Here is a 23,919-nt window from a genome sequence, read left to right as displayed (position 1 = left end):
TGCCTATTAAAATGGCATTTGCGATCACTATAAACAAGTCGCAAGGACAAACTCTTCGTAGAGCAGGACAGTATTTACCAAATCCCGTCTTTACTCATGGACAGTATGCAATGGTAACCAAATCAATGACATTTTTTATCCACTAAAAAAAATAAAAACAAAACTTACATGAACGTAACATTCTTACGTCAAATATCTTTTACACCGAGATACTGTAATGCTCTGTAAAAATTTTTGTTCAAAATTATCTATACGCAAATGTATAAACAAGGACGTATCATAAAACATGATTATTATTTCGCGTCATTCGTTTTGTCAGTATTTTAACTATAAAACTGCAAAAGTTTCACACGGGTCTTCTGGTTTCGTTTATTGCTGCATTTCACTTCATGCTAAGGTTGCTATGAGGTTGTTGTTGTTGTTGTTGTTGCTGCTGCTGCTGTTGTTGTTGTTGTGGTCTTCAGTCCAAAGACTGGTTTGATGCAGCTCTCCATGCTATACTACTGTTTGCACTGACACGTCTTCAGCTGGCAATAACAAAGACACTGGGCAGTAGCTGAATGATATGTAATGCAGTTTAAGGCATCACTAACTCAGGGCAATGTTCCACAGAGACTGAAATATGCCGTTGTTAAGCACGTCTTTAAGAAAGGTGTTAACAGAGATGTCAATAACAACTGACCCGTTTCATTGCAGACATCATTTTTCAAAATTTTCGAGCAGGTGATATATTCTAGAATAGTATCTAACCTGAGCAACAATAATATCCCCAGAAAATCGCAGTTTATATTTGAGAAAAGTTGCTGTATTAAGAATATTTATATTTTCACTGTCCAAATTTTACAGGCATTAAATAACAAAATAGCGGTGGATGGTGTTTTCCGTGACCTATCTGAGGTATTTGACTGTATGACACAATATTCTCCTAGATAAACTGAAGTTCTATGAGACTGATGGTATAGCCAACCAACGGATAATGTCATACCTAACCAAAGGAATGCGGAAACTTGTACTTAGTAACTCAACCAATGTGGTCCAGGGGCCATTATTCTGACTGAGGACAAATAACATATGGAGTTTCCCAACGCGTAATATTAGGTCCGATATTGTTCATCATATATGTAAACGATCTTTCGTCTAACGTACGATAAGCAGAACTAGTTGTTTTTTGAGATGACACTACTGTAGCAATCAATCCAAGCTTCCATACAGCAGCAGATGAAATAGTAAACAAGGTTCTTTTAAGTATCAATGGCTGGTTTTCTGCCAATAGCCTCACCCTCAATCTTAAAAAGACACAATATATTCAGTTCTGTACATCTACAGGCACTACACCAATGATAAGTGTAACACATGGCGAGGAAATAAGAAATAGTGTGGAAACTTCAAAATTCTTAGGTGTCAATACTGATGATAATTTAAACTAGAGACAGCATATTTTGGAACTCTAAAAACAACGTAGTACGGGAAAATTTCACCTAGAAACATTCCAAATTTTGACGTGAGACCAATCAGTGTGTTGGCATATTTTGCTTATGGTTCAAATGGCTCTGAGCACTATGGGACTCAACTTCTGAGGTCATTAGTCCCCTAGAACTTAGAACTAGTTAAACCTAACTAACCTAAGGACATCACAAACATCCATGCCCGAGGCAGGATTCGAACCTGCGACCGTAGCGGTCTTGCGGTTCCAGACTGCAGCGCCTTTAACCGCACGGCCACTTCGGCCGGCTATTTTGCTTATTTTCATTCGTTATGTCACGACGTTCATTACTCTTCATTAAGGCTGTCTTTAGCAAAGAAAGGTTTGTACAATGTCGCAACTAAAAGTTTTGATCACTTACACAGTGATACAAAATGTCTGAGAGGCAGCAAAGTAAAATTTGAAAATAAAGTGAAAAAATTTCGCCTTGACAACTTCTTTTACCACGAAGAAGAATGTTACGCAGTGTGTAAAAGCTGGTGGGTAAAGATTACTAACCCACATCCGCATATTTAATAAAGGCATTTTTTCGCAAAAACTTACCAATGTTCAGAATGTAGACATATTTACCAATTAATTTGTGATGTGAATGTAAAATGACTCGTCCCACATCGCAAATGATCCATGGAACATGAAATAGCTAACCTACGTGTTGTGCGGAGTCTCGATTTTGCGTCTTTTCAGATAATATCAAGCATCGAGGACACCGACGGCCCACTGAGGTATTTAAACCGCAATACATGGAGGGTGCAGTTGAGGCTGCACGAGCTTCTGTGATATTTTAGGGGCGTTTCTAGTACTATGACAAGGCCCACTCATTGAGGATACCGTAAACAGGAACCAAGAGGTTTATTTAACAATCTCGGTGTGCAAGTGTCGTCCTTTCTTCAACATTGTCATGATGAGTATGCTATGGACACATTCGCCAATAAACGTGAAAACCGGCATGTCAACAAGGCTGCAACTATACGTTCATGCTTTGACGAACCATAGGCACCCTATCACTGATCGACTGTGTTAACCGATCTTAACCCTAAAGAAAACGTGTGGGACTGTCCACCTGCTTAGTTGGATGGAACCGTGCTTGCCTCCCATGCAAGGGGCCCCGAGTTCGAATCCCGGCCGGGCTGGAGATTTTCTCCGCTCATGCACTATGTGTTGTGCCGTCCTCATCATTTCATACTCATTACAGGCACGCAAGTCGCCCAATGTGGCGTCGACTGAACCAGACTTGCACTTGGCGGCCGAACTTCCCCGGATGGGGCTCCCGGCCAACAATGGCATACGCTCATTCTCATTTTTGTCGGGGGCTGTTTGCAACAGTGGATGAGAGGCAACAATCAGTAGCCTCCCAATCTGATAGCTCCATGCGATTTAAAAACTGAGCGATTTCAACCGCATTCGGCGTACCGTCTGCTGTAAGTGATAACAGTTGTAATTTTGTATTAAACGTCTAAATTCTTCCTGAATGGCTTTATAACGTCGCTTCATAGGAAATTCGCAGCATCCGACTATTATGTAATTGCCTAATAAATACTGAGACTTCTCATGCCTCTCTTCTGTCATTCCCATTCATTTTTAAAGACTTGTGTTACCTCCTTTTGTGTAAACAGTCACTGGACCTATGAACGTCCTTCATACCACGAAAGGTAAGCAGGGCTGACACCACGATTCTGCCGAACTGAAGAGAGGTGTGTTGACTGGAAAATGCCACACCGCAATACTAACTGAAATGTCGCGCTGTACCGGGTACTTCCGAAAAGAACCGAGCAAAGCCGAGACAGGTCGAGCCTCGGCATGCACGTGAGATTTAGCACACTGTGACCAGCCCTGGCATAGAGTATGTTCAAGTGGTTCAAATGGCTCTGAGCACTATGGGACTTAACTTCTGAGGACGTAAGTCCCCTAGAACTTAGAACTACTTAAACCTAACTAACCTAAGGACATCACACACATCCATGCCCGAGGCAGGATTCGAACCTGCGACCGTAGCGGTCGCGCGGTTCCAGACTGTAGCGCCTAGAACCGCTCGGCCACTTCGGCCGCCAGAGGGTTTTCGACAGAAGCTGTTTTCCAGTGACGAAAACACGTTTCACATGTCTAGAAAGATGAATCGTCTGAACATGCATGTTTGGGGCACAGAACGTCAACATGAGATTTTGAACACATTCGTGGTTCACCTGAAGTTAACTTTTTTGTGCCATGTCCTCTTCAAAAGTTTATGCACCATTTTTCGTTACGGAGAGAACCGTGACGGGTTTCGTCAAGCTGGGCATGCTGCAGTAATGACTTATGGCACAGTTACAGAAAGACAGTGGACACTTCATTTTGCAGCAAGACAACGGTCCACAACACTTTCTTCCAGACGTTCAAGGTTATCTCAAGGCTAAACTGCCTCACCGTTTGATTGAATACGCTTGCCATCATGACTCTTCTCTTCTCTTCTTCAGTGAATTCCATGGTCACCTGACTTAATTCCATGCGTTTTCTTCTTTATGGGGTTATGTTATACATCCCGTGTTCCGGACTCTACTGGTACTTCATTTGGAATAGTTCCAAGGAATGGTATTCAGTGCAGTTGCTAATATCGACCACGATGTGTTGGGAAGTCTACGGAACTCTGAATGTACATTATACACTTTGTTGACATCTTCGGAAATGCCATTTTCGACTTTTAGGTTGACTCTAAAATGAGTCTCGATCTGAAACTAGTCATCGAAATAAAAGTGAAATATTTGCAACTTGGATTGGGTTTTCGTTCTATTGATTAACAGAAGTTGCTGACCCAAGTTACTCCAGCATGCTGAAAGTTCGCATATAAGGCACTAGTTTGACTATGGTACTGATGTTACCGCGTCACAATCGTGCCTACACTGATCACCTGCACTGCGAGTTGAAAACTTGGAGACATGTTCTATCCACTGACATGCGTCTATTTCCTGGATTTCTTGTGGTTTCGTCTTCTGAAATCACATAGGTACTTATGAATCACCCGGCACATATATGTAGATGGTGGCCATGGTCGCCTAGTCGTTAAAGTACCAGTCCTGAAAGTCCCAGGTTCAATCCCGGATAGGAGGAGAGATATTTTCCTCGTTCCGATCCTTCCAGGACGGACCCAAGACCATTCAGCATGCTATCCAATGACTACTGGGGATCTTTCCCGCGGGCTAAAATCGGCCAGGGCGATGGTTCCGCTACCATTTCCCTCCCACTGCCGCGGCGAAGAACGACAAAACTCGACCAGCAGAGAAGCCGATAGCCTAGTCATCGTTTGCACCACAGACTTTACTTTACCTGTTTATAAATGCAGGTATTATCTTAGGGCGGTCACCTAAAATGGCAGATCTGAGAATTATCTACTAGTGTCACAACCACAAACAAAGACAGTGTTGAAGTACACACAACAGAAAATTTCAGCATTTATTTCCTAATTGTATCAAACAGTTAATGAAATATTCATGTAGTTTCATCGATCCGGCGTTATTGAAACAGTCAACAAAAGCATTTACTTAGGGCAAATAAAAATGACCAACGGATGGACAATAAGAAGTAAACAGCAGACCAATATGACTTTGAGATCATTAGGTCCTTACACTGAGGCGAGAATAGTCATGTGATACTTCTTGATATCGTGTCGGACATCCTTTTGCGTGGCGTAGTGCAGAAACTCGACGTGGAATGGACTCAATACGTACTCAGAAGTACCCTGCAGAAATCTTGAGCCATTCTGCCTCTACAGACGTCCATAATTGCGAAAAAGTTGCAGGCGCACAATTTTGTGCACGAAATGACCTCTCGCTTATGTCCCGTAAATGTTCGACAGGATTCATGTCGGTCGATCTCGGTGGGCAAATCATTCGCTCGACTTGTCCAGAATGTTCTTCAAACCAATCACGAACAGGTGTGGCCCGGTGACATGGTACACTGTCGTCCATAAAAATACCATGGTTGTTTTGGAACATGAAGTCAATGAATGGTTGCAAATAGTCTCCAAGTAAGCCGGCCGAGGTGGCCGAGCGGTTCTAGGCGCTACAGTCTGGAACCGTGCGACCACTACGGTCGCAGGTTCGAATCCTGCCTCGGGCATGGATGTGTGTGCTGCCCTTAGGTTAGTTAGGTTTAAATAGTTCTAAGTTCTAGGGGACTGATGACCTCAGAAGTTAAGTCCCATAGTGCTCAGAGCCATTTGAACCATTTTCAGTCTCCAAGTAACCGAACATAACAATTTCGAATCAATGGCCGCTGCGATTAGGCCAGAGGACCTAGTCCATTCCATGAAAACACAGCCCACAACATTACGGAGCCACCACCCGGTTGCACGGTACCTTGCTAGAGCTCGGGGCGATGGCTTCGTGGGGTCTGTGCAGCACTCGAACCTTGCCATCAGCTCTACCAACTGAAATGGTGACTCATCTGACCAGGCCACGTTTTTCCACTCGTCTGCTGTCCAATTGACATAGTCACGAGCCCAGCAGAGGTGCTGCAGGCGATGTCATGCTGTTAGCAGAGCCACTCGCGTCGGATGTCTGCTGCCAAACATCACCGCACTTTCCTAACGGATACGTTCTTCGTACGTTCCACATTGATATCTGCGGTTATTTCACGCAGCGTTGCTTGTCCGTTAGCACTGACAACTCTTCGCAAACGCCGCTGCTCTCACTCGTTAAGTGAAGACCGTCGACCACTGCGTTATCTGCGGTGAAAGGTGGTATTCTCAGCACACTCTTCACATTGTGGATCCCGGAATACTGAATTCCACAACGATTTCCGAAACGGAATATTGCCTGTGTCTAGCTCCAACTACCATTTCGCGTTGAAACTATGTTAATTCCCGTCGTGCAACCATAATCGCGTCGGAATCCGTTTCACATGAATCACATGAGTACAAATGGCAGCCCCCCTAAAGCACTGCGCTTTTATACTTCGTGTACGCGATGCTACCGCCACGTTTGTATGTACGAGGTGCATTCAAGTTTTAAGGCCTCCGATTTTTTTTCTCCGGACTGGAAAGAGATAGAAACATGCGCATTGTTTTAAAATGAGGACGCGTTCATTGTCAATACGTCCCAGAGATGGCAGCACCGTACGGCAAATGGAATTTTACCGCCAGCGGCGAGAATAAGAACTGTTTTAAATACTTAAAATGGCGACGTTTTCCTTACTAGAACAGCGTGCAATCATTCGTTTTCTGAATTTGCGTGGTGTGAAACCAATTTAAATTCATCCACTGTTGAAGGAGACATGTGGTGAGGGAGTTATGGATGTGTCGAAAGTGCGTTCGTGGGTGCGACAGTTTAATGAAGGCAGAACATCGTGTGACAACAAACCGAAACAACCTCGGGCTCGTACAAGCCGGTCTGACGACATGATCGAGAAAGTGGAGAGAATTGTTTTGGGGGATCGGCGAATGACTGTTGAACAGATCGCCTCCAGAGTTGGCATTTCTGTGGGTTCTGTGCACACAATCCTGCATGACGACCTGAAAATGCGAAAAGTGCCATCCAGGTGGGTGCCACGAATGCTGACGGAAGACTACATGGCTGCCCATGTGGCATGTTGCCAAGCAATGTTGACGCGCAACGACAGCATGAATGGGACTTTCTTTTCGTCGGTTGTGACAATGGATGAGACGTGGATGCCATTTTTCAATCCAGAAACAAAGCGCCAGTCAGCTCAATGGAAGCACACAGATTCACCGCCACCAAAAAAATTTCTGGTAACCGCCAGTGCTGAAAAAATGATGGTGTCCATGTTCTGAGACAGCGAGGGCGTAATCCTTACCCATTGTGTTCCCAAGGGCACTACGGTAACAGGTGTATCCTACGAAAATGTTTTGAAGAACAAATTCCTTCCTGCACTGCAACAAAAACGTCCGGGAAGGGCTGCGCGTGTGCTGTTTCACCAAGACAACGCACCCGCACATCGAGCTAACGTTACGCAACAGTTTCTTCGTGATAACAACTTTGAAGTGATTCCTCATGCTCCCTACTCACCTGACTTGGCTTCTAGTGACTTCTGGCTTTTTCCAACAATGAAAGACACTCTCCGTGGCCGCACATTCACCAGCCGTGCTGCTATTGCCTCAGCTATTTTCCAGTGGTCAAAATAGACTCCTAAAGAAGCCTTCGCCGCTGCCATGGAATCATGGCGTCAGCGTTGTGAAAAATGTGTACGTCTGCAGGGCGATTACGTCCAGAAGTAACGCCAGTTTTATCGATTTCGGGTGAGTAGTTAATTAGAAAAAAAATCGGAGGAGGCCTTAGAACTTGAATGCACCTCGTAGATAATGCTATTCCATGGTTCTTAACACCTCAGTGTACGCTGCCATACACAAACATCATTATCATTTTGCTTGCAACTGTAATTCTTTAACGGCTGCTACTGGTTTTAACCTACAACAGTGATACACGTTACGCAATTGCGACATCCATTCAAAAGCTGTGAGAGATATTTTGAGAGTAATAAGAAAACAGAGATAAATAAATGTTTAAGATACAATAAAGGAGATGAGGACGTTATAGAGATGACTAAGAGGCACAGCCATGCAAACTGACAGAAGAGAGCCTAAGAAAACGTTTCTGAGAGATTCATCATCAGAAACGACCTACCCTTGGGCTTAGTAGAAATACAGGGGCTTAGTAGAAGAATACGACACCAGAAACTATGTGCAACATAGGTGTATGCGTAAAACTGGAGTTGATTTCATAAGGTGAAGTCTAAAAGAGGCAGTCAATCAGCAATGGACGAACGTTGTCAGTATTACTAGCGGTAGTAGTAGTAGTAGAAGAAGAAGTTGTTGTTGTTGTTGACGGCGGTAATGATGATGATGATGCTGATGATAACTTTACGAGACAGAACCAATTAGTTTCGAAGCATTAAGAGACAGGGAGCACAGCACACGATATATCATACCAGAACTCCCTTCACAGAATAAAGTGGCACCGTGAATTATGGAAGTCTCAGAACCGGAAACAAAATCTGAACAGCTAGTACTAGAAAGTTTGTGACCGCAATAGCAGCTTGCACGACTAGTTGTTTTGCACAGCAGCACGATTCGAAAATGTCATTCTTCGAAATGACTTATTGCGTCCTCCACTGCAGGTTGCCTCATTTTTTTCAATTCACGCTCCCTAAATCAGAACACAGAATGCAATTTCCTCTCGCGAGATGTCTCCTCGCAAAAGAATGGCGGCAATAAAAAAAAGTGTATTCGCAACACTCGTTCCAGCAGCACGCGCCCTATGTTCGGAATGAGTGTAAAGTTCAAAGAAATTAAGATTTTTCTTTTAGCCGTTCGCAGAGAATATGACGCTCAGCAGTTTCATTAAATGTGGCTGCTAACAGCGAGATATAATCTTTGTCACTTTACTGAACTACCCTTTTCTTATGAAACTTTATGTGGTGTAAGCAAAACGAGTCCTGTAAACAACATGACAGAGCTACGACGTACTTCAGAGCCGCGATATGAGTTAGCGAGATAAACGTAAAGTTCTACAGCAAAATTTAAAATCAAGTATGTTCCTCACCGCGAGATACTTTAAATTAATTACAAAAGCGTTACAGTTACTGAAAGCGGTTGCCAAGAAACACTTACGTAGAACATAACAAAATGTAATTCACAGAAAGTTTACGTAAGTTTTAAAGCGCACAACTAGAAGAAGTGACAAAGGTCAGAAGACTTCGTCACATCCAACACAAGGATGCAGAATGCGAGAAAGAGAATATGACGGGCTATACATGTCAAAGTTCTTATTCCAACACAACAAACACAAATCTAGTCATGACAATAAATCTTACCGATTGAGTCAAGCCAAATGTAGCAATTATGCCGACAGAACCATTCCCAGTGGAAAGTTTGGAAAACAGCCTGCACCGACATGCCCAAGGACTCCATAACATCGATCTGATTCGAGACCTAAGAGCTCTGTCACACACGTAATTGTGACAATGGGCGTGATTTCAGTATTGTGCTGCCTTTCATGCCCCAGAGCAAGAGAGTGCACATTCTGGAGCAGAGAGCGGCTAATAACTAACTGTGCGTTATTGTTAGGTCAACTTTGCTTCCGCCGTTTTCCTGTACACGGCAATAGCGGCAAGTGGGTTTCGGGTGGTTCGTCATAGGTGTAATACAATAAGCTTAGGCATCTGTAAACATAATGCCACAAAAGTATTAGTCGATTTGTGATTGCATCAAAAGGTTATTCTCGATTAAGTACGTCAACTTACGTAACCATTTCTCGCCATTTGCGGGAAGTTTCAATTTTCTCCTTTAACATGGAAATCTGCGGCTGTGGCTCTTAAAATGCTGGGTAAGACCAATGGTGACGGAACTATTAGTGGAAGAAGGTGCAGATAAAGTTTTCAACGCCTTAAAAAGGGTGATTTTGATGTCGAAGACCGGCATAGCGGTGGAATAGAGACAGTTTTCGTAGCTAATGAAACAGACGGAGACAGTCACAGGACGTCATTATCGAAAGCAACTGATACGATCGAGCCCAGCACTGAAACACAAACGGCCACAATACAGCGATAGACACGTAAAGGTAATTTTGCAGCAGGTCAGTGCTCGACCCCATGTCGCAAAAACAGTCGAATTATACATGGAAACGTTTAAATGAGAAGTCCTATCCCGCCCGCCGTATTCTCCATACGTTGCTCTCTCTGACTACCGCCTTTTTCGATCAGTGGCATACAGTCTGGCTGACCAGCACTACCGATCATAGTGCAAAGCTGAATTGATTCATGGATCCCCACAAAAAGAGGCCCAGCTCTTCCGCCACGGGATTCGTATGCTATCCGAAAGATGGGAGAATGTAGTGGCCAGCGATGGGCAATACTATGAATCATAATTTCTTGTAAGTATTTCACAATAAATACCCGAACTTCGAGAAAAACGGGGCAAGCAAAGTTGTAGACTATCATTAAACTATAATTTATAAATATTATTTATTTAATTCGTTGTTGTTGTTGTGGTCTTCAGTCCTGAGACTGGTTTAATGCAGCTCTCTATGCTGCTCTACCCTGTGCAAGCTTCTTCATCTCCCAGTACCTACTGCAACCTACATCCTTCGGAATCTGCTTAGTTATTCATCTCTTGGTCTCCCTCTATGATTTTTACCCTCCACGCTGCCCTCCAGTACTAAATTGGTGATCCCTTGATGCCTCAAAACATGTCCTACCATCCGATCCCTTCTTCTAGTCAAGTTGTGCCAGAAACTCCTCTTCTCCCCAATTCTATTCAATACCTCATCATTAGTTAGTTGTGTGCCGGCCGAAGTGGCCGTGCGGTTCTAGGCGCTGCAGTCTGGAACCGCGAGACCGCTACGGTCGCAGGTTCGAATCCTGCTTCGGGCATGGATGTGTGTGATGTCCTTAGGTTAGTTAAGTTTAACTAGTTCTAAGATCTAGGGGACTAATGACCTCAGAAGTTGAGTCCCATAGTGCTCAGAGGCATTTTAACCATTAGTTATGTGATCTACCCATCTAATCTTCAGCATTCTTCTGTAGCACCACATTTCGAAAGCTTCTATTCTCTTCTTGTCTAAGCTATTTATCGTCCATGTTTCACTTCCATACATGGCTACACTCCATACAAATACTTTCAGAAACGACTTCCTGACATTTAAATCTATACTCGATGTTAACAAATTATTCTTCTTCAGAAACGCTTTCCTTGCCATTGCCAGTCTACATTTTATATCCTCTCTACTTCGACCATCATCAGTTATTTTGCTCCCAAATAGCAAAACTCCTTTACTACTTTAAGTGTCTCATTTCCTAATCTAATTCCCTCAGCATCACCCGACTTAATTCGACTACATTCCATTATCCTCGTTTTGCTTTTGTTGATGTTCATCTTATACCCTCTTTTCAAGACAATGTCCATTCAGTTCAACTGCTCTTCCAAGTCCTTTGCTGTCTCTGACAGAATTACAATGTCATCGGCGAACCTCAAAGTTTTTATTTCTTCTCCGTGGATTTTAATACCTACTCTGAACTTTTCTTTTGTTTCCTTTACTGCTTGCTCAATATACAGACTGAATAGCATCGGGGAGAGGCTACAACCCTGTCTCACTCCCTTCCCAACCACTGCTTCCCTTTCATGCCTCTCGACTCTTATAACTGCCATCTGGTTTCTGTACAAATTGTAAATAGCCTTTCGCTCCCTGTATTTTACCTCTGTCACCTTCAGAATTTGAAAGAGAGTATTCCAGTCAACATTGTCAAAAGCTTTCTCTAAGTCTACAAACGCTAGAAACGTAGGTTTGCCTTTCTTTAATCTATTTTCTAAGATGAGTCGTAGGGTCAGTATTGCCTCACGTGTTCCAACATTTCTACGGAATCCAAACTGATCTTCCCCGAGGTCGGCTTGTACCAGTTTTTCCATTCGTCTGTAAAGAATTCGCGTTAGTATTTTTCAGCTGTGACTTATTAAACTGATAGTTCGGTAATTTTCACATCTGTCAACACCTGCTTTCTTTGGGATTGGAATTATTATATTCTTCTTGAAGTCTGAGGGAATTTCGCCTGTCTCATTCATCGTTTTTAATTCGTTAACTATTACTAATATGCTTTGTACACTAAATTCCCATACAATAATAATAATAATAATAATAATAATAATAATAACAAAAATAATATGTAATGGCATCAGATTCAAATGAAATTTCTGTACTGAGCTGTGGGTCCACTATGTGTTTCGAAGATCATCATTCCATCACCAGCGACAACCACACGCTTTACACACCAGAATCGTGACTGAAGTTTAGTCAGATTTCCAAGAATAAAGGAAGGAAGAACTATTAGAGTCATGTCACGTCACGTCGACATCGAGATCATTAGAGTCAGTGCACAAGCTTGAAATGTTTCAAGAATGGGAAAGGAAATCGACTATACTCTTTCAAAGGAACTATCGCAGCAGTTGCCAGGAGCCATTTAGGGAAATCGTGTAAAACCTAAATCAGAATGGTAAAACCTAAATCACAACGATCGTCCTCCAGAATGCGCGTCCAGTGTGCAAATCCCCGCGCGGATTCTCTCGGTCAGATTTCCAAGACTGGTTGAGAACGATTGGTTGATCAACTTCCTTACAGCAGTTAATCCTGACATTAATAATCCACGCTGTTGGCAAATAATAAACAGGAGTGCCTTTTCTGTTAGTCGTTCGTATATGTTGGGCGGTCAAAATAATTTCCGTTTGAGGACTTGCTGCAGCGTATATGCAACGTAGCATGATTCCGGTGCGGATATGTAAGCACCGACATACAGGCAAGGAATTAATGTGGCATTCGTGTTTTTCTGACGAGGAAGCATAAACAAAGAGTTCAGATAGGACCAACATGCTGCTATCCTTTTCTTGGCTGCCAATGGACAAACAGCGGCAGATATCCATCGGAGAATGAAGAATGTGTATGGAGCAGCAAGTCTGCCGAAAACCAGCGTTGTGGAATAGTGCATCAAGTTCCGTGCGACAAGGCGTGCTGCTGCTCCAGTTAACGCACGTCCCCATATTGCAAATATAACGCCGAATTTACGCCATCGCAATTGGGAGACACTCGAGCACCTGCTTTATAGTCGTGATCTCTCCCAGAGCTGTTATCACGCGTTCGGTCGATTACAGGAGGCGCTGAAAGGTGGACTTTCCCTCTCGGATGAGGATATGCAGCGGGCTAAAACGGACATCTTCTGCAGGACACGGTGTTTTACCAAACGAGTATCTTCGACCTGGTGCGTTAATGAGATGACTGCTTCAGTGCATGATTGGTACACCGATTCTGGGCCCAGTACGGCCTTCCAACGGAAACTTTTCGATTGCCGACTATACAGGGTGCGGCAGAACCGACTGAGCAATAAACTGTAAATCTGGATGTTGTTGTTGTTGTTGTTGTTGTTGTTGTTGTTGTTGTTGTGGTCTTCAGTCCTGAGACTGGTTTGATGCAGCTCTCCATGCTACTCTATCCTGTACAAGCCTCTTGATCTCCCAGTACCTACCGCAACCTACATCCTTCTGAATCTGCTTAGTGTATTCATCTCTTGGTCTCCCTCTACGATTTTTACCCTCCACGCTGCCCTCCAGTACTAAATTGGTGATCCCTTGATGCCTCAGAACATGTCCTACCGACCGATCCCTTCTTCTAGTCAAGTTGTGCCACGAACTTCTCTTCTCCCGAATCCTAACAATATACCATTTTACATTCATTTAGTTTTGAAAATAATGTCGTCGAGATGGAGGCCGTTAGCACCAATACATTGTTGTAGACGATCCCTCAAGTTTCGAGCAGCTCTTGCACACATATCGTGGGATATGACATTCACTTCGTCAATAATCCGCTTTTTTAACTCTGGTAGGTTGTGAGGGTGGCTTTTGAAAACCTTTTCCTTCAGATATCCCCAAAGAAAGTAGTCACAAATGCTGAAATCTGGTGACCGCGCAGGCCGCCCGACATCACCCCTCAAAGAGACGAGGCGTCCCGGAAACGTTTCACTCAAAACATGAAGTGCAATTTGAGCTGTGTGAGCAGTAGCTCCATCCTGTTGGAAGCACAAGTCACTCAGTCCATATTCTTCACCAATCTCGTCTATTCTGGGTGGTAGAAAATTTTGCAACATTGAAATATAACGTGTGGGAATCACTGTCACGGACGCTCCTACCTCCTAAGGGCCTACCACACCAGATTGTGATATGGCACATCACACTGTCACTTTAGGAGAATGTTGCGATCTTTCATGAATAATTCGGGGTTTATTTTCAGCCCAGTACCGAAAGTTTTGCTTATTCACGAACCCACTAAGATGAAAATATGCCTCGTCACTACTGAAGAAAGCTGCATTCGGAGGGATCTGAGCAAGCATTTGCTCACACAGATTTTGACGGTATGCGTAGTCTGCTGGGCGTAATTCTTGAGCAATCGTTATTTTGAAAGAATGGAACTTCAAATCGCATTGCAGAATCCTTCTCAATCGTCGGTCTGAAATCCCCAATACAATAGCATGTCGTCGTGCAGAACGTTGCGACGATTGTTGAACTGCCGTTCTCACCCGCTACACATTTTCTGTCGTTCTGACGGATTTGCGTCGACCTTGTATATCTATTCTTAGTGTGCTACCAGTTTCCTCCAACTGCCGAACCCAGGACCGAATTGTGTTTGCATTGGAAACGGCATTGTTGCGTGTAATGCTGAACTGTCGCCGAAAAGCTCGTTGTGTAGCGATCACAGGTCTGTTGTTTTCATAATTAGCGAGAACGGAAAAGGCACGATGTGCACCGGTCCAGACCATGTTGGCTACTGAAATGGGGTCAACGACTGAACAAAGGTAGGCCACGTGCAACTGCCTACCCCCAACACTGTCCCAGCGGTGATCTATAGAAACTGCTTAATTGGTTCTGCCGCACCCTGTACTACAGACGTTCCGAGGACATTCCTCCAACAGCACTGTTTCAGGTTATTTGAATTGCCACGACTATCATCTTTGAATATAAATTTCTGGGTAAATGTTATTTATTTCCAGGAAGAACTCTGAAAACAATACATTAAAAAATTAATCCCCTCAAAAGAGCACACTGGTCTCTTTGGTGTGCTGTAAATGGTACAAAATTAGTGCAAGGCAGTCATATCACCCTCCGCCTCTGACGTGAGGCACGGCAGTGAAGCTTTGTGTGTGTATATGTCAATCACTTATATGGAATCACTGCAGTAAGAGCGGTTGACCCTGAGACGTGGCAATATGGCAGAAAGCAGCTACAGTGTACGGACGAGTTCGAGACCAAGCCGTGAGAGAAGTTACCCGATTTGTTGGTGTATAAACGTGGACTTTCTAAGGTGTCTGCAACTAATGGTGTGTTACTCGCAGCTATGTAAAATGAAGTAAGAACAGTGCTTGTAAAAATATCCTAACCGACAGGGCAAGGAAACGAGTGTCATGCTTTGTCAATGGGAATCGCCCATCTGAACCAATTTTCGAGTGAACATTCGGGAGGGAGTTGCGTCCAATTGACTTTTGGAGTCACAAAAGAACGTTGCTGTGAGCACACATAAAACTGCACGACTTCAGAGGGAAAGACAACACAGACGCTAGACAATAGCTGATTGGTGGCGTGTAATGTAGTCCAACGAGTCGCCATTTTGCTTCGTTTCAACTGATGAAAGGTGCCGGTGCCTGATTGCAAATGAGCCACAGTGTGCATGGTGTAGTTCAGCCCGGAGGTGATTCTGTGATGTTTGTGGAGCGTTTTCCACACCATAGCTGGGGCTTACGCATTCAGGTTACTGTGAACATGAATCAAGATGCTTATTTCAACATTCTCGGCCTTATCTTGATGAGTATGTTGCGGACACTCCCATCTTGCAAGAAAGCTATGGAAACCTATGGAAAATTCGTAGGACAGTTTCAAACAGCAGGTAAAACATAGCAATGAACATCCCTTTAAATTTGGTACGCTATAAGGAATCTAATCATCAGTGATTGGCTTCAGCTGGAAATGGCATATCTGAATATACTCGTAGATTCTCTTCCTCACCGAATCGCGGCCATCAGCAAGGTCAGAGGCAGTGTTAGACGTCTCCTTAGAGTGACTAATTTTTTGTCCAGTGTGCTCACAGTTAATAGCATTACTTTTACTACAGAGAAGCATTAGCAAAAGGTCGTCACTCTGGGTAACATTAATTCCTCACAAGTTTTTCACTCGATACCACGAGGCTCATTTTACTCAGAGATCTTTCCCAGCTATGTATTGTTGTACTAATGTACGCAACAAATGCGGATGCTATGTTAGACCTTAGAACTGTAATAGCAAAAAGCAAAGATCCGCTTTCGGCGCAGCATACAGTTTCATTGCGGTAAGCTACAATGCATAGGCTGAGTGGTGAAAATTTGACACTGGTGAAGAAAAACTCTTCACTTTCGTGCAAAATTACGTCAAGACCCAATAACAGAAATTAACAGCGTGCTGGAGCCCTTTTCGTCTACATTTCATCAGGTGGGCCCAAGAATAAACTTCCGTTGCTACTAGGGACTTCACAGAAGTAAGTTACAAATGTCGCCTATCAACTCTCCAAACCCTGACAGTTAAATGGACGAATAATGCGAAATACTAAATGTGCAAGAAATATTGTTAGAGGAATAACTGGTTTGGCTTCGTATTTTCGCGACGTCGAAAGGTTGAAAAATTTCAAATGCGCTAATTTTGATTCCCACTAGGCAATCAGGCTTTTTTAAATTACATGATATGCAGATTCTAAGCAATTACTACAAATCTTATCTATTTCGGTGAGATGGCCCAATGGCGGCTAAACAGATATCGCCCAAGCCGGTTATTTGCGTTCACAACACTATTCACCCACATTTCGCCGGCCGGTGTGGCCAAGCGGTTCTAGGCGCTTCAGTATGGAACCGCGCGACCGCTAAATCGCAGGTTCGAATCTCGAGTATGGATGTGTGTGATGTCTTTAGGTTGCTTAGGTTTAAGTGGTTCTAAGTTCTAGGGGACTGATGACCTCAGATGTTAAGTCCCATAGTGCTCAGAGCAATGTGAACCACTTTTCACCCACATTTCCACTTGGGAACATACTGATACACCAAGGCCAATAGGAGAAAAGAAACAAATAAAGTAACAAAAGAAGAATGTCAGGTATTACTTCACAAAAATATCGTAATTACGACTTATTCTTCTAAATTTTGAAACACTATAGATTCTGTTTTACATATAAGACTCTTTTCTTTATAATCAGTGCCAAAGAGAATAATTAGCTCATTATATTTATAAAAAGAAACAGTTATTTTCCCAGCACAGAAAAAACAACAAAAAATACTAATATGTTGTTATAGCCTCCATTTTATGAGGTGGGCCGGGGAGGAAACTCCCATTGCTACGTAGAAAGTTGAAGAGGTACTTTACAAATGTCGTCTTGCCGTACTGATAGCACCGGTTCCCGTCAGATCACCAGAGTTAAGCAAGCACTGCCAGGCCTGACTAGCACTTTGATGGGCTAGCGTCCGCCCCTGCCGAGTGCTGTTGGTAGGCAGGGAGGGTGCACTCAGCCCTTGCGAGGCCAATTGAGGAGCTGCTTGACTGACAAGTAGCGGCACCCCTCTCGTTTTTTTCTACTCCCATTCCCTTACCATTACCGATTTAATTTTTCATTCCATTACCCTTGTTTTGCTTTTGCTGATGTTCATCTTACCCTCCTTTAAGACATTGTCCATTCTCTTCAACTGCTCTTCCAGATCCTTTGCTGTCTCTGCGAAGTACAATATCACAGGCAAACCTCAAAGTTTTTATTTCTTCTCCCTGAACTTTAATTCCTACTCCAAATTTTTCTTTCGCTTCCTTTATCGCTTCTTTATTGCTTCTTCAACGCACACATTGAATAAAATCGGGGATAGGCTCCAACCCTGTCTCACACCCATTTCATCCACTACCTCCCATTCACGTCCATCAACTTTTACAACTGCCTTCCTATTACTGTACAGGTTGTCGGCAGCCTTTCGCTCCCTGTAGTTTACCCCTGCTACCTTCAGAAGTTCAAAGACAGTATTCCACTCAACACTGTCAAAAACTTTCTCTAAGTCTACAAATTCTATAAATGTAGGTTTGGCTTTCCTTCACCTAAGAATCAGTATTCCCTCGCGTGTTGCTACATTGCTCCGGAATCCAAATTGATGTTCCCCTATGTCGGTTTCTCACAGTTTTCCCATTCTTCTGTAAAGAATTCGTGTTAGTATGTTGCAACCATGGCTTATTAAACTGATAGTTCGGTAATATTCACATCTGTCAGCACCCGCATTCTTTCAGACTGGAATTATTACAGTCTCCGTTAAGTACGAGGGTAGTTCGCCTGTCTCATATATTTTGTTTACCAGATGGAATAATTTTGTCTCGGTTGGCTCTCCCGAAGCTCTCTCTCCTAGCTGTTTCGCAATCTCCCACCCATTTCGCTATAATACAAAACGAGCTGCCATTCTTAAATATTTTTCAGTATCCTCTGTCAGTCATATCTGGCAATGATACCACACCGCACGGGAGTACTCCAGGAGAGGATGGACAAGTGCAGTGTAGACAGTCTATTTAGTAGATCGGTTGCGTCTTCTAAGTGCTCTGATAATAAAACGCAGTCTTCGGTCTGGCTTCCGAACAAAGTTTTCTATATGATTATTCCCGATCAAATTGTTCATAATTGTAATTCCTATGTATTTAGTGGAATCTACAGCCCTTAAATTTGTACGACATAGTGTGTGATCAAAACTTAATTGATTACTTTCACAATTCATGTGTATGACCTTACATACTTCCTCGTTTAGTGACAATTGCTACTCTTTGCGCCATGCACATATCTTGTCTAAACCATTTTGCGGATTGTTTTGATTTTCTGATGACTTTTATATGTGGAAAACGACATCAACTGGAAACAATTTAAGAGAGCTGCTCATATTGTCTCCTGAAGCCTTTATGTACGTTAGGAACAGCAGGGGGCCTGTAACACTTCTTTGTGGAACGTCAGGTATCACTTCTGATTACTGGATGACTTCGTCAATTATTACAAACAGTGACTTATATGACAGAAAGTAATCACACATCCAGTCGCACAATTGCAACGATAGTCCAGGGTCACGTAATTTGTTTAGAATCCTATTGTGAGGAATCACATCAAAGGCCTTCTGGAAATCTAAAAAGACGGATAATGTTAAAACAACTAGCTGTACTCGATTTGGACTTACCTTCGGAGAGAATCAAGCACGTTTGCTGATGTTTTGGCGTGCCAGCGTGCGTCAGAGACTTCAGTACTTCTGCTTAGAAGAAGGAGAAAAACTGTTAAACAAGTAGAGATAAGTTCTTATTAAACTAAATCCCGTAGAAAAAAAATCAATATAAGATCTATTAGGATTTATGCTATATTAGTCGCGTAGAAAATTCAATTTAAATCCCCTCAGCAACAAATCAGCTAGATGTATTTTGTTTCATTTAACAATTTTTTATCAGTTAGCTCAAAACGACACTACATCCACGAACAAGTGTCGTTAATAATCACCTACATGCAAAACATGAAGCAGAAAACATCTTTTGTTGATCATATTGCACTTAAGGATAAAACGTGCACAATGTGACCCGTGTGTCAAATGCACGTCTGTCTTATTCTCCCTTGCACAGATACGATGTGCTCGGTTGTATTCGTTATGGTACTGTACTGGTGAAAAATGAAAACTGATCAAGTCTGAGAACGTAACGTAAAAAATTGCGGCATCAAATAAGCTATTTCGACTATTAAAAAACTGCAGCGACATGCGAGTACAAGACTGACCTAAGTCGTACGGATTATTAAGCCAGTAAGCTTTTGATTTTTGTTGTAAATGACCCAGAACTACGCAAGATACGTTCAGAACATTATCCAGCTATTTCAGTCGCCGTTCCTTAAACACCTGCGAGGTAAGCTCGAGTTAACCAACCAACCCTCCAACATGACAAAAAATAAAAAAACACCTACAGCCATCCTTGTGATTTGATTTTATTTTGTTGCTGCCAGTTTTAACGCTTCATTGCGTCATATTCAGGCTGTTTTGATGCGGTGCAGGTTGATACGATCCCCATGACTAATCCATCAGTTGCCAACATTACTGGATTCACAGATAATGTATCAGTACTCCAACCATCAACTACCAACTGGGGTCAGTTGGCCAGCATTACTGGATTCGCAGATAATGTGTCAGCACTCCTACCATCAACTGCTAACTGGGGTTGACAGTTGACAGTTGGAGTGCTGACACATTATCGGCGAATCCAGTAACGTTGGCAACTGATGGATTATGCATGGGGATCGTATCAACCTGTACCGCATGAAAACAACCTGAATATGACGCAATGAAGCGTTAAAACTGCTAGCGACAAAATAAAATAAAATCATAAGGACGGCTGTAGGTGTTTTTTTATTTTTTGTCACGATAGTAACGGCCATCGTCCTTGAGACCTCTTGCTAAAAGGATGGACATACAAAAACTCTCCACCACGTTCGTCAAATTCCCCTGTACAGCACAGTCATCAGAAGTACGAGGGCGTGTGAAAAGTAATGCTTCCGAACTTTTTATGCTGTTCTCGACATCGATTGAGAAGTCACATGTCATGCATGTTACTCAGTAAACTTCCTCGCATTGCTTACGGAAGTTACAACTTCCGCCGCTAGAGGGCTCCGAAATGTTGCGTGTAACAGGGTGGTATGTAACTTACCTACGTTGCGTGTGAGAAATAGTGTGCTGTATCGAGTTTCTAACCGCCGAAAACGTAATCCAATTGAAATCCATAGAATAATGAAAGTTTTGTACGCTGATGATTGTATCGACATAAGTAACGTGCGACATTGGGTTGTTCAGTTCCTAATGAAGGCAACAGTGCTGCTAACCTCAACGTGATCCAATCTGATTTGCATCTGTTTCAAAAACTTAAAAAAACACCTTCGAGAACTTAATTTTTATGGTGATGAAACTGTGCAAGCAGAGTTGGGGTTGTGGTTCCGTCAACAAAGTCATATATTCTACAGTGATAGTATCAATAAAACGTGAAAATGGGAGAAATGTGTTCATCGCCAAGACGACTGTTGAGAAATAAATATGTAGAAATTAAGAATAAATACGTAAAATGTTAATATTGTTTGTTTCAATTAAAAAACGTCTAAGACTTTTCAGATAAAAAATTCGGACGCTTTACTTTCCATCACACCATCGTACCATCTGTTAAGCATGTGTGGGATATGCTGCGACAGTGTCTGGTATGGCCGACAACGTCCCTTATACAGTCACTATAACTGGTAGAAGTAGTGTGGTATACTAGCTCCCAAAATAGTTTCCCCACACGTCTCTGTACACGAATGTAGAACAATGTTGTAGCTAGCGGTGACAGCTCAAGATACTGTTACTGTCTGACAATCCTTTCACATTTACATAGCCTAGTGATTATGATAGTGTACAATATGTATAATATGTGAAAAAACATGGTATAGTATGTTCAGTTTTCATTTCCTAATACTATATTAATTTCCAATTCATATAAGCGACGTCCATTAAAAAGGCCTTTTCACTGACAAACATACGATTTCTGGGAGAAAGCAATTAAAAAAAGAACACCTCTCAGAATACGATATTTATCAGGTTTTTGTGACACTACTTCTTCATAGAGCTCAAATTATTGGCTGACTATAACTGTTGTGCATTGATAACATACACGATCATAAAAAAGTAGGACGAGCGCATATAACTTACAGCAGACGTAAATAAACAATTTCTGTAATAGTGTATTGTAAATTAAAATTTTTGAAAGTATCAAGATATGACAGCTATTGTACCTGCAAAGAAAGTGATTCCCACATTAACACGAGTGATAGCAATGAAGATGTAAAAAATTAAGGGCTTACTGAAAAGAGAGTAATTCAGGAGTGCAGCTACTGGTTATTGCATATTTTTAAGAAGTAATGAAGCGAGTGAATTAAAAGTTCATCTTAACAATAGTGAAAGTGCGAAGGAGAGATAATGTTAATGTTCACTGACAACTCTCATTAGCGAAGCTGCAGAATAAGTAATGAATTCGGATTATTGACAAAGCAGAAGTCACACTCAAATGAATGGACAAAATATTTGTCTCGCATTACTGACAGGGTGAACTATAGCATTAATACTCAGAGATAAAGTGGTGATGCAAAAATAAAAACTAGCACCAACGCTAGTGACATTTCAGAAAGGACTGCGCTGCTATCTGGTTTCGGAAAGTTCTAAGAACATCTAGGCTTCTGTTTCATTATATTGTTCTAATTATCACTACTGATATTATTATTTTTCGGCACGTATATCATCCAGTCAAGACAGCAGCTATTAGAACAAATTAAACTAACTTGTATTTCACTTATTCAGGGTTATCCGAAGGAAATTACGTAAATGTAGGCGACAGAATTTTTCTGGGAAAGGTGAAATCCAAGCACTAAACAACGAACGTTTCTGTGCTGAATGATTGGAAACCATATCGACAACATTTAAGCTTTCTTTGACATGATCCTGGTATTACAGTATGACAACGTCCAGGATTAACAGAATTTTTGAAAGTGTTTAATCGCACTCGTCGTACAAGATAATCGTCGGCAGATAACTGTACGCAGTACCGAACACTTGGTATTGTAAGCCTCGATGATATTAACAGTCTGAAGAACAATTAAAACTGCAGTGGAAAAATACTTTCTGAAGATCATTTCAGCTTCATAAAGGATAGAGGGACTACCGTTATGACTAAAATGAATCACAGTAAACGAAGAGGAAGAATCCCTTCAATGGTACCACTGACGTTGAGAAGGATATTGACAGGTTCAGATAAAAGTGACTGTTCCAGTGCTGAGAAATATAGCCACCGAAGACATACATGGAATTTGCACAAATATGAATAGATATTCTGAGTTCTAGTGGCAACCGGCCACCGGATAAAAACACCGACAGTGTCACTTAAAACTAATTTCATTTTATTTTGGTATTTCCTTTGTTGTAGATTTTCTTTGTTCATTCTTCCTTATTTCGGACTCAGTGCCCACGAATTCAACGCCGACCCCTTGATGTATGCTGAAATCACTAGTGATATGTTGTAAGACAGTTATAAGAGGACCCACCGTTTAAAACGTTGACTCCGAACCACGGGGTGAAACTACGCACTTTTCACCTTAGTTGTTCATTGCCAGAGGTAAACCAGGTGATAAGTGACAAAAGCTCCTGAAGGATGCACCCTGCGGGGAGCAGTAACTGGATGATGATGGTCATGGCAGCAAAGCGTTGGCTCCTACGTCGAATAGTAGGTTGATACAATGTGGGCATAGTGGTCCTGCCAGTAAGGTGGCATAAGTCATCGCTTTGAACGGAGAGTACGTAACCAAAAGAGTGGGGGAAAATATGGTGTATTGGGATCCTGAATAAAGCCAACCACCGAGCGAGGTGGCGCAGTGGTTAGACACTGGACTCGCATTTGGGAGGACGACGGTTCAATCCCGCGTCCGGCCATCCTGATTTAGATTTTCCGTGATTTCCCTAAATCACTCCAGGCAAATGCTGGGATGGTTCCTCTTAAAGGGCACGGCGAACTTCCTTCCTCATCCTTCCCTAATCCGATGAGACCGATGACCACGCTGTCTGGTCTCCTTCCCCAAAACAACCAACCAACCAACCTAAAGCCAACCTGCTTACAGAAGGAAAATATGTTGCATTACTCATCGAAAGCCTCTCGTATTTTGAGGGGGGTAGGACGTCAGATGGGCTGACTTGGAGCAGGAGAGGCACCACAGGACATTTTAATTTCCACTGTCTATACTTTTACAAATAAATTCATAAAACTTTTCCAGCATGACCAGGAAGGACTTAGGATTCATACTCATAGCAGTGGAAGTTCAAAAAAGCAACAAAATAAATTTTTTTAATATGTG

The 23,919-nt window shown here is 42.4% G+C and overlaps 1 protein-coding gene across 1 annotated transcript in view; it reads right to left on the bottom strand.

The window, feature by feature from the left end:
- The window catches only part of LOC126158330 (probable inactive tRNA-specific adenosine deaminase-like protein 3), a 526,880-nt gene that overhangs the window by 294,268 nt on the left and 208,693 nt on the right, over nucleotides 1-23,919 (bottom strand). The window contains exon 3 of the mRNA XM_049916435.1: nucleotides 19,202-19,292. The gene's annotated coding sequence lies outside the window, so the exon portion shown is untranslated. The remainder of the gene's footprint in view (nucleotides 1-19,201; nucleotides 19,293-23,919) is intronic.

Source organism: Schistocerca cancellata, chromosome 2 (genome assembly GCF_023864275.1).
Source record: "Schistocerca cancellata isolate TAMUIC-IGC-003103 chromosome 2, iqSchCanc2.1, whole genome shotgun sequence".
NCBI lineage: Eukaryota > Metazoa > Arthropoda > Insecta > Orthoptera > Acrididae > Schistocerca > Schistocerca cancellata.
The sequence above is the reverse complement of the archived record's forward strand: the minus strand, read 5'-3'. Positions and strand labels throughout refer to the sequence as shown.